The following is a 12,277-nucleotide window of genomic DNA, read 5'->3' as shown; positions in this document are numbered from 1 at the left end:
TCTGTGTAGCCCACGAGGTGGCTTACCAGAGAAGATCTCAACCTGCATCTGTCTGGAGTGGGAGAATCATGGTGACTCACTTGACTCAGCTTCTTTCTCCCAGCATTCTGTTCTGTTTACTCCACCCACCTAAGGGTTGGCATATAAAATGGGCCTAGGCAGTTTCTTTATTAATTAACCAATGAAACAACAGATAGAAAGATGACCCTCCTCTATCAGCAAAAGTTGACATTGGACAAATGAATGAAGATCAACAAGAAACAGACAAGGCAACCTGATAGCTTTGGGAAATTTCTTGAGGTGCCTCTTGCAGGCACCCAAGTCAAAATTGGCCCAGTCATTTCCAATCACTGTGGAGGACATGTTTCACTGGGAAAATTAAAGACTATACTGTTCTAGATGATGGCATAAACATGGAGGATAAGTTATAAATTCCAATAGGAAATAAGAAAAGTATATTCTGGCTAACTTCTATAAATGATCAAAGACCAAACCTAAGAGTGTATATAAGTGGCATTGCAATTGTTGGTTTGATAGACAAAGGTGCAGATGTGAATATCATTACTCCATAATCTTGGCATCCAAAGTGGCCTCTTCAAGAGGCAGATGTTCTATTACTAAGAATTGGAACCATATCTCAAGTTAAACAAAGCACAAGATGGGTTGACTGCATTGGGCCAGAAAGTCAAAGAGGTAAGCTGAGGTCAAATATAGCTAATATTGCAGTAAATGTATGGGGTTGTGACCTGCTGCAGCAATGGAATATACAGATTAACATTCTTGCAGTTCCAGGAACTCATAATTCTGGGAAAGATATAAGGTACAATACACAAGGATAACCAGCCATTCAGGCTGTACAAGAACATAAAGCAACTAGCAAACCTTTAAATGTACCAACAGCCCTACCTTTAAAATGTTAACTGAAAAATCAATATAGGTTAAGCAGTTGCCTCTAGCTGAAGAAATGTTGCAGGCTTTAGAACAGGTGATACCAAAGCAACTAGATGCTCACCATATTGAAGACTCAACCAGACCTTGGCATTCTCCTGTACTTTCTGTAAAAAAGAAATCTGGTAAATGGTAAACAGATCTAAGACCTGTCAATAAGATAATTTAATCTATGGGCCCTTTACAATCTGTCTAATACCAACAAGATGACCTTTTATTGGTATTGATTTGAGAGATTGTTTCTTCACTAATCCTTTACAAGAAAAGGATAGAAAAAAATTGCCTTCACACTACCTACTTATAATAATTCTCAGCCTACTAGGATATATCAATGGAATATCCTCCCTCATGGAATTATCAATATCCCTTCTTGGTGCCAATATTTTGTATGTCAGCCTTTGGAAATAATATATAAGCAATTTCCTAAGTCTATAATTTACCATTACATAGATGACATTTTGCTATCTGATTTAAACATGGATACTTTAGAAAGAACATTTGAAGAAGAAAGTTTTATCAAAATGGGAATTACAAATTGCTCCTGAAAAAATACAGAGAGGAGATTTTTGTCAGTTACCTAGGTTATAAAATATGTTTGCAGAAAATTAGAATACAAAAGGCACAAATTAGGAGAGACCAGTTGTGGACTCATAATGACTTTCAAAAATTGTTTGGAGTCATTTCCAGTCTAAAACTGGATGTTGGGTAACACCTGATCTAATAATTCATTTAAACAAAATCTTAAATGTATATAAATTTGTAATAGGCTTAGAACTTATTTAAACAAAATTGGGAGGTGCTGTAGGAAATTCTTTAACCAATAGCCTTTAAGTTAACTGCCCACTGGGGCGTGGCCTCATATACTATTTATGCCTATGTAAAGCATGTCTCTGGCCTCTTTTCTGGCTGCGGGATTCAGTTTCTGTTCTCTGTTCCACCAGAGGATATTGATTAGTTAGTCTACCCCTAAATAAATAACCATCTATTATTCTCAATTCTGAGATAGTGTGGGATTTCTTTTAAGCATCCATCTTCATAATTTAAGTTATAAAAGCTAGGTAGGAACATGCCTAAGCCACTGACCAAGCAGTGTTTTAATTAGTATTGTTACTGTGTAATTATTTGACTCTGTGCAGCTGGGAAACATAAGCACAACCTCCATTTACAAAATAATTCCCACCTTCGGGGTATGGATCCACATAAGACCCAAAAAAGCTTATTATTTGGGTCTGAGCTTTTGGGAAACCAAAAAACAGTCTCTGTTCTTTTTTTTTTTTCTTTCTAAAATCACCACCCAGATATAGGGAACAAATTAATGATCCTGGATGGAGATTTCTGACTTGGTTTATATTCACATTGTAAAGCTGATGCCAGAAATAAAAAGTGTTCTGGATTCTCCTCCATAATAGCAACAGCGCTGAATTTCCCAACTTCCTTCTTCCCATACCCTGACAGCTTATGAAGAAAAGTCTTGGAATGATTGGTGGGCAGAGGTGAGAGCAATCTCTGGAAGTAATCAACCTACCCTGTGTCCAAGAGCTATAGGTACAATAAGCCTAAGTAATCAGCAAAGCATTTTGTGCTCTCCACGACTCCTGCACTAATTGCCTGGCTCAGGCATGATATACAGAGTCAGATAGAACAGTGAAGGTATCAGAATTCTCTCTGCTCTTATCAGTTACTTTTTATTATTAGAAAACCTAACTTCCTATTTTAGGAAGAAACTGTGGAAGATGCTACATTCTTGTATAATTTGAAAATCTGTCTCTGTCTTCCTTTTCATGTTATTCTAATAGTCCTGTCAGGTAGATAACAGACATGTATATCAAGCCACCAGTTCCACGAAGTTCAAAACAGATAATTCTTATCACAATTTTAGGTTTCACAAAAATAATTGAGAAATTGGAAATAACAACGAATAAAATCTCTAGAACATCACTTCATCTGTGATCCACGGTGAAAATGAACTTGGTTCCTCAATAACTTTGATTGTTTCATTATTATAATAATTGTCATTTGTTATGGCATATTATTCCTCATGTTTGAGAAAAGGGGACCTATGACTTTTCCTTGAAACAGAAAAAAAAACTACAATATTTAGGAACCAGCTTCTGGTAGTCTATCTAGTAAGCCCCTTTAATCATCCTTACCAGGAATGCCATGGTTTTTGTACACACCTGGCAGCAAGCACAACTAAGTTAACCTATGCATTGCTCGAATTTAAATAGAGTTATCTACAGAGTGATGAAATAAGCTCTTTTGTGTTTATTCAGATTTCCACAGCCGTATTTATTTGGTTATGAATGTTCTTGTGAATCCTAATGTTTCATTTCTATCTACTCTGCCGAATAATAAGCACTATCCTTTCTTGCTACATTTAAAAGTCACCTTTATATCTCATTTTATGTGATCTATTCATACGTCCACATTTCCTGTTTAGAAGGTACTCATTTTATGGTCATCCTGCTCAGTTTTCATTAAGTAACAGAAGGCCCGCCACAAAACCTCTATAAACAATATAGAACAATGCACTCTGATTTAAATATATCAGTGTATTGTTAGTTACTTCCACAAGAAGGCTATGTCGATTTATTCTGTCACATTTTGCTCAAAATTACAGACTCCTTCAAGGAGACTAGACAAAAATAACTGTTATCAAAACTCTCGCAGCTTTTATCCAGAGAGAAAGCTTCACTGCTTCTCTCATTTTATCTGTGCACTGGGTAATTACTAAAATTAAGTCTGTGACAGAATGCTGCAGGGTTATGCTTCTTGGGTTGTATCTTGTGTAGACAGGAAATGACTCATGACTAGTCACAGAGCTCATTCTTTTGGAATTTAAGAAATGCACTGTTAATGGAAAGATTTCAATAATTAAGCCTTGGGTATCAATAGCCTTTCACAGGTCCAGAGGGAAAGGTAATGGGGAGATGATAACTATCATGAATATTCGATACAAGGCTTTAATTATCAGAGCATGATAAGAAATTGTGATGATTTCTTAATGAAAGGTAAGATAATATCTTCATTTAGTATTCTTTATTTAAAAGCTCATTAGCCACAATGTTTCACAAGGCAGTAAGAATTTATAAATAAACTGTAGGGATGAAGATGTTCAAGTGATGTGTATAATATATATTAGAAAGAGTAGATATAGAGACACACAAAATTCTAGTAAAAAAGTCACTAGAAGATGGATAAATAGAAGTGGCAATTTTTTTTTTGTTAATTTTGTCAATTTATTTATCTTTAATGTTCGTTGCTGCTTTAATTATTCACTCACAGCCAGTGAGAGAAATGTGAAGTCTGTTACATGGAATGAGTTCCACTGTAGATGCTGCAGAGGTAAGCCTAAGGTCTAGGAGGATTCATATCTTTCATTACTAATAACAATTATCATCATCATTGCCACTAAGTCAACAAAATGGAGACAAGAACTCAATGAAGCAAAGATTAAAAGTTACCATCAAAGTCAACTCCTATAAAAGTGCTCGTGGTCTTAGCTGGTTAGCAACTGACATGTGAAAGTAAATAAGAGGAATTGATTCTTCAGTAAAAATGTACATTCAGATAAATAGGGAAGCATGTTACTGGTAGGAAAAGAAAAAACATTTTCATAGAGGCTGATGACATAGTCAGTATTTTCAGGAAAAGCAATTCTCCTTGTCTCTGCTATGTAAGTTTTTGTTCTTTTAAGCCTTCTTATGAAACTAGTAGGGAACATTAGGTTTTTGAATTGTATTACTGTGCACTTTCATAAAGCACAATTTAAATGAAGCACAATTAATAAAAACTCAGGGTCAAAAATTGGGGTTCAACCTGGAGATCTGCAAAGCAAAACAGTTCTTACCTCTACCTCAGTCCAAAATGGCGATCCTGCTTCTAGAATCTCAGAAGACTGTATTTGAGAGCTATCTTACCCTTTTTATATTCCTCTCTGGGGCTGGGATTAAAGGTGTGCACCACTACCATTAAAGGCATGCACTACCCAGTTTCTGTGGCAACTAGAGTGACTATTGGTATTAAATGTGTGTGTCATTGTAGCTACTGTGATTAAAGGTGTGTGTTACCATAAGCTGGTCTGTAAGGCTGACCAATGGGACTGTTTTATGCTCAGATATTCAGGCAGTCTTTATTTATTAAAATACAGGTGAAATGCCACTACACTTTTATTTTCATCATACATACAATAAATGTAGCCACTGTTAAAGTTTCTTTTAATATGTATTAAAATGGAAATGAATTGAAATTGCTAATTAAAGCCATTTTAACATTTTGTTAAGCATATTACTTGCCATTTGATTGTCAGTCATAAATGTGTAACTTTTGGATAACTGATTAGTAAGGCTAAAAAGGTAAGAGTGTTTCCTTAATTATAGAGATACACATCCTTTTGAATGAATTTCCAAGAGAAAGAATCATGATTTCCCGATGTCATGTGGCAAGAGGAATATGGGAATAACAGTTCTTTTCTTTTTAATAATTTCTCTTCCTATATAGGAGAATGATTGAGAAGCTTATCTTGAGGTTATAACTTTAAATAGTCAGATTAAAATTGGTTATGAAATAGCTTTTCAGGCTTGGGTCCAGATGGAGTTCATTTGAAGTCTATTTCCATTATAATAGGATCTATAAAGTGAATGCAAGGGAAAGAGGACTGATTGAGCCAATGACACAATGTGGGATTGTTCTCAACAATAATATCTGTAAATTTTTATCCAGTGTGGAAGACACTTAGGTCTCATGGCTTCATTATCTGTAGCTCAGAAATCAGCTTCCTAATATCAATGATGAGAATTCCATTGAGCCCCTTCTGTCCTTTTAATAAGTAAAAAGAAAGCAATATTTTAGGAAATAAATATGAAAGAATATTGGCATAGGAGTCTTTGCTAGAGCCGAGTAAAGCCTGAAACTCTAAAAAAGAAAGAAAGATAGAAAGAAAGAAAAGAGAAAGAAGAGAAAAGGAAGGGATGCCTTGCTTCCAAAATAAAGCACTGACTTGGGAGGTGGGAATTATTTAAGAGAGGATTTGAGACAAAGAGCAGAAATCCAAGGATGTTGAAAAGTGGCTTGAAACATCTATGTGAAGGATCATTGCATTCCTTTGATCCTGTAAAGAAGTGTTGGATTTATAAAGATATTCACCTGCTGTGAGCTTTATGTTTGGGAGAGGCCAGTTGAATTGTGAAGAAATTAAAATTATATGTGTCATGTTCCCCAATATGTGCTTCTGACTCATCTCCACAAGTTAGTTCACAACTAGTTTACATTAGAAATTCAATCATTAGGAAAATTGACCTTAAAAAGAATATAAAAAAACAAATCTTAGTTCAGTATTTTTAAATGCTAGTAATGTCTAATGCACCCACTATTTATTTTTTAATATTACTTGATACTTGCTGCTGATAACTCTAGAATAGAATAAGTTAAGCACAACTTCTCTAAACAGTGCAAAGTCATCCTACATATCTGTCCATTGTATTTTTTAATGATCCAAGAGGGAGTGATGAAAATGGAGGAGAAACATCAAGGCTGAAGAAGCAGCAAGCAATGATCTTGTGTAATAACCATTTCAGGCAATGCCCACCAATGTTAGGAGATTATTTACATTTATAATTTTTGAGGTAAGAGCTTTGGGATGTATATTTAATTCTCTGAGACTTATGACAACTCACTGGAAGCTAGATATAGGAATATAAAACATTTGTCACATATGTTGAATGTTTTAGGAAAATTCAGAAAATAGTAGATATAGTAACATGTAAATTTTTAGTAAACAGCAGTTAGGTAAATGGAGATCTAAAATTTGGCTGGCAAAGAATACAAAATAATTATGTTGAAGAAGCTTCAAAAAGAGTGTGACATAAACAAGATGGAGATGAGGAATCTATCCCTCCTGGTTAGCATCCCAGAAACAGTGTTTAAACAATGACCAACAGCTAAATAGGGCTCTGGAGAACTCCAAAGTTAAATAGAACTATGTGCTTATTAGATTTTTGACAACTAAAAATAGACCAGTAACATCTGGGAAGAGGGAATCTCAACTAAAAGAAAAGGACTCTATCAGATTGGACTGGAAACAAACCTGTAGCACTTTATTGATGTGGGATTCCCCTCTGTATGCTGTGAATACCATTAGTTAAGAAATAAACTGTCATAGTCATGTGATAGGGTAGAGTAGAGTTAGATAGGGAAAACTAAAGTGAATGCTGGAAGAGGAAAGACAGAATCAGGGGAGAAGCTGTATGGCCCCACCAGAGACAGATGCCAGAACTTTACCCAATAAGCCACTGTGTCATGATGATACACAAGTTAATAGAAATGTATTAAATTAGTATGTAAGATTTAGCCAATAAGAAGCTAGCACTAATGGGCCAAGAAGTGATTTAATTAACATAGTTTCTGTGTGGTAATTTTAGGAGTCTGGGTGGCTGGGAAATGAACAAGTGGCCTCCTACTACACTTCATTTATGATTGCTGTGGATGGTGCTTGTGCTCCTAGGCAGGTGGTCCTGGTTATATAAGAAAACAAGTCATTGAGCAGAATCTATAGACTTGCTTAAATTTGTGCCTCCAGGTTCCTCTCCTGACATCCATACTTTCATGATAGACTATAAACAGCCTTCAGCACTGGGTACATTACCAAAGCCACCATGACCTCCAGAGCCTTTGTCACTGAGGATTACCTCAGTTTTGATAATATTCACTCAGCTGAGGGAGAATCTAAACCACTATATATTCCTCAAACCTTCATCACTGCAGCACAGTTGGGGAGGGTAGAATTATAAATAAACTTTCAGACTGGGAACCATTACATGAACACAAGAACTGGAGCCAGCCATGTTCCATGATCTGAGCAGACTCAGGATCAATGCTCCAGAACAACTCTAGTAAAGAAGTATTGAACTCACATAGCCCAACATGGAAATGTAATCAGCCAAATATGCCAGCGATGACATGGAGCTACAGAAACAGAAGATTAAGAAAAGGGAAAGCAAACTATTATCTAAGAGACTAGTAACAAACAAACAAATAAATTAACATATGAATATTCTACAGAAAGAATTAAAAATCCTTAAAGAAATTTAGCAAAGTTTCAAAGACAATAACTCAATGAAATCAAGAAAAACTGCACAATGAAAAATTAATCAAAAATATAAATAATATTAAAACCAGAAGTTAAAGAATAATATGAAAATTAGGAAAGATAAAACAAATAATTTCAAAAGCATTGATCAAACTGGAAAAAGAAATTATCAAAGGAAATATCAGCAAATCACAAAACAGGTCATTTGAAATACTATGAATAAAGGTAAGAGAAAAAAAAAGAAAAGTCATACAGGATTTATGGAGCATAATAAAGAAATTAAGTACAAATTACAGAATCTCAAGGGGGAAGAAAAAAACAAATGAGTAAAATTTTAAGCAAGTAGAGACAAATTTGTAGAAAAGAAATTGCAAAATAAATCTTATTCACAATAACTTCAAAACAAGGAATATCAATGATCGAACCCAACCAACATGCTGAAAGGGCTCTACAATGAAAACTTTAAGAAAATAAAGGAATAAATTGAAGGTATATTAGAAGACTCAAAAATCTCTCATGTTTATTGATTGACACAATAAAGATAAAACTTATTATACTATCAAAAGACAATTAAAGATTCATTTAAATTCAACCCTAAAAGGAAAATATTAAAATTCATACAAAAAGACAAAAGCCAAAGCAGTTCTGATTAACTTCAACTACACTAGAAGTGTCCTAACACAGTACTTCATATTAGACTACAGAGTCACAGTAATGAGCCCAGTCTTGGTAATGATGGAAAAAGATGAGAGATCCAGTAGTATAGACGACCCAGACATAAACCCAGTTAGCTACACTATAGCTAATTCTTTAACTAAGATGGCAAAATCATAGCATGAAAAATATATACTTGGGGGCTTGACAGATGCCTCAGCGATTAACAGCACTGGCTGCTCCTCCAGAGGATCCATATTTGATTCACTCATTCACATGGCTGCCCACTGCCATCTGTAGCACCAGTTCCAGGACATCTGTCACCTTCTTCTGGACTTCTCACAATGTGTACAGACATGCAGATAATACATACAAACATACATATATAATTTTAAATACTTTTTAAAAGTATTTAATGAATTAAAAGTAATTTAATAAATTAAAAATAACCTTCAGTGTTTTGAGCTCTCAAATCTATATCTACACTTATAGAAGAATGGAACTAGAAATCTATCTTTCATTCTGTATAAAGTTCTATTCAAAATGTATCAAATGCTTTAGTGAAGTTCTAAATTACAAAAATTTTAAAGAAAAATAACTGAACTTAAATATATAGAATATTCAAAAACCAAATGAAATAGCTTGGAAAATAAAGAATTGATTTTGGGGGTTGTATAAAACTAAAAAACTTTTTCACAGAAAACAACTGACCATGTAAAAGGCTAAGCTGTACTAAGGAACAAAGTCAATACTAACTAAATATCTCAGAGAGTACTAATATTTAGAATACATGAAGAACTAAAAAATGTAACACTACAGCATCAAGCCACATATTGAATAAGTATGCAAATGAATTAAAAGACAGTTTTTAGAAAATGAAGTATAGCTATTCAAGAAATGTTTGAAGAAATGTTAAACTTTCTTAGCCATCAGAGAAATGTAAATCAAAACTACATGTAGAAAGTTGCATTTGCTTATGTGTGGATATTAGCTGTTAAATAAATAATAACCAAGCTATAATCTGTAGACCCAGACAGATTGGGTATAAAAAATGGTCTAGGCAGAGACACACAGATCTCTCCTTGGGGGGGGGGGTCATAGAATAGATTTTCTAGGTAGACTAGAGCTGCCAGGGACCTAGAGGCTAATGGAAGAAGAGATGGAGAAGGAGAGTGGAGATGAGGCTAGAAAAAAGATACAGAGGACATAATGTTGAAAGGAGGATAAATTTAAGACAGTGCTGGAGGAGTAAAAGAGAGATAATATAGAACAAAACTGACCATATTTCATTATATACATGTTTAAAATTATAAAATGGTATTAAAATTTTTTGAGATTCTATTTCTCTCTGATTAAAAGTAATTAGTAAAGAAGCAAATGATGTGGGATTTCTCTCTGTATGCTGGGATTATCATTAATGAATAAAGTAACTGTTTTGGACCTATAGAAGTGCAGAACTTGGGCAGGAAAAACTAAGCTTAATGCTGGGAGGAAGAAGGGTGGAGTTAGAAAGAAGCCAAGGAGCTGCTGTAGATATACACTGGGAACTTTATCTGGTATGCCAGAGCCACATGGCAATATACAGATTAATAGAAATGGGTTAAATTAATATATAAGTTAGCCAATAAGAAGCTAGAGCTAATAAGCCAAGCAGTGTTATAAATAATATGGTTTCTGTGTGATTATTTTGGGTCTAAGCTAGTTGGGCAGCCAGGAAGAACTAGTGGCTTCCTCCAACAAATGTGCACCTGTATTGCCAACTATATTCCACTTAAAACCTGAGAGGGCATGCATAGGAATTCTCAACACTAAAAAAGAAAGTTTAGCTGTATTTTTTTTTCAAATGGGCTTTTCTTGTGGGTGGCACACTGGCTCCTTTAAGAGAGGTTTTCATGATCCCATGGAAGCAATAGAAAAAAGCTGTGCCATTTTGAAATGCCGGCTTTCTGGGCAATGCTGCCAACATGACCTCTTACTCTTTCAGGAGACTGAGCATTTCAATGGGGTTTGTGAGCAATGTGCTATGGCTTGGAGGCAACAAGGACCAGCTGTGTGCCTAGAGATGGAGCATTGTGCATGGCTCTCAGAGGCAGTGAGCAGCTCTGCCATGCTGGGCTGTACAGAGCAAGCAAATAGAACCATATATAGTCTAGCAATGGCACAGTTTAGGTTTTAAAAAGTGCTTAGAATTTTAAGAAGTGTTCCCAGACAGTAAAGAATTATAGATATACAATAAATACAATTTCAAAAGGGAAAGGCCTCTAAATGGGTCACAGTGTTGGTTAAATATACATAGACTTGCAGAGAGAAGAAAAAGAATATAGACTGTTATAAAAAGAAGTAAATGGTTATAAAAAATGGTAAAGTGTTCAAAGAGACAGAGTACAGAAAGTCATAGATTAAAAGGAGTAAAGAAAAATAATACACATAAACATTGAAAATTCACAGATAGTCTGGATTATGTATATTATTATGTTTTCTTTGAATTTTTTGACCAGAGAGACATTTGATTCTGGGATTGCTAAGCTAAACCAACATTTATGCTTAAAAGGTATCTTGACTTCAGAATTTGAGTCTAAGGATATGTTGCTGTGGAAAAGAGGTTCTTCTTTTGTTTCTACAGAGGGTGAGAACTTATGGAATCATTCCAGACTAATGTGGTTTGATGGTCCAACACCTCTTGAAAGGTCACCTTGAATACCCTTTGAAAAAATTACTTTACCCAATAAACAGCAGGAAAAAAATTGGACAGAACTTCATCCAAATTTCTATAAATTGTTTATAAATGTTCATTTACTAAAGGGGGATATGCTATAGAGATTTGCATTGGTACAAATCTTGGTTTATTTATACAAGTTTAAGGTCAATTTTGTTATACTCTGTATATGTTTGTTATACTGTGTATATGTATTTCTGCTCTTGATTAAGGTATTGTGTTTGTCCAGCTTATTTTAAAATGTCATGTATACTTAAGAAATATAGGTTAATAGATAATCATCAAGCTTGTATTCATGTTAGTTAGATTTTGTAGATGGACAGAGATATATTTCAATTAGATAGGTATTCTTCAAATCTTTCAAAGACCTTTAGAATATGACATTTAACATGTTTTAAGAAGTTAGGACTTTCATGACAGTGACACATCTTTTTCTGGCAGCAACAAGCTACTTCAAGAGGAAGATGGGCATTGAAGAGTCTCCTTATGGAGTTGGTTAACCATTTTGGCAAGAAACTACTCTTACCTGGAATGCTTGAAGAATTGGACATGCAGGACCAACAGAGAAATGACTGCTGAACTTGACTAAATGTTAGATGATCTTTCAGGGTTCCTGCTTCATGAAAGAATCTGCCGAGACATTTGTAGGACACAGAAGAAAGTGAATGACAAACTGCCAATATAGGTGGAACTGTCTTTAAAATTTCCTGCTTCATGCAAAGCTCTAAAGGATATTATGGGCCTGTGGTCTGTAAAATGGATGCCCCAGTGGTACATAAGAACTTTGCATGACTCTCTAGGCAATGACATGTCTCTGTCAATTCTTGAGCTTTGACAGTTGCTTCCAATGCACTTCCAGTTTACTTAGGTAA

This window comes from Microtus oregoni, unplaced genomic scaffold (assembly GCF_018167655.1).
Source record: "Microtus oregoni isolate MIOR12 unplaced genomic scaffold, Mior012 000012F_ref0000307, whole genome shotgun sequence".
Taxonomy (NCBI): domain Eukaryota; kingdom Metazoa; phylum Chordata; class Mammalia; order Rodentia; family Cricetidae; genus Microtus; species Microtus oregoni.
This window is presented reverse-complemented; position numbering follows the sequence as displayed.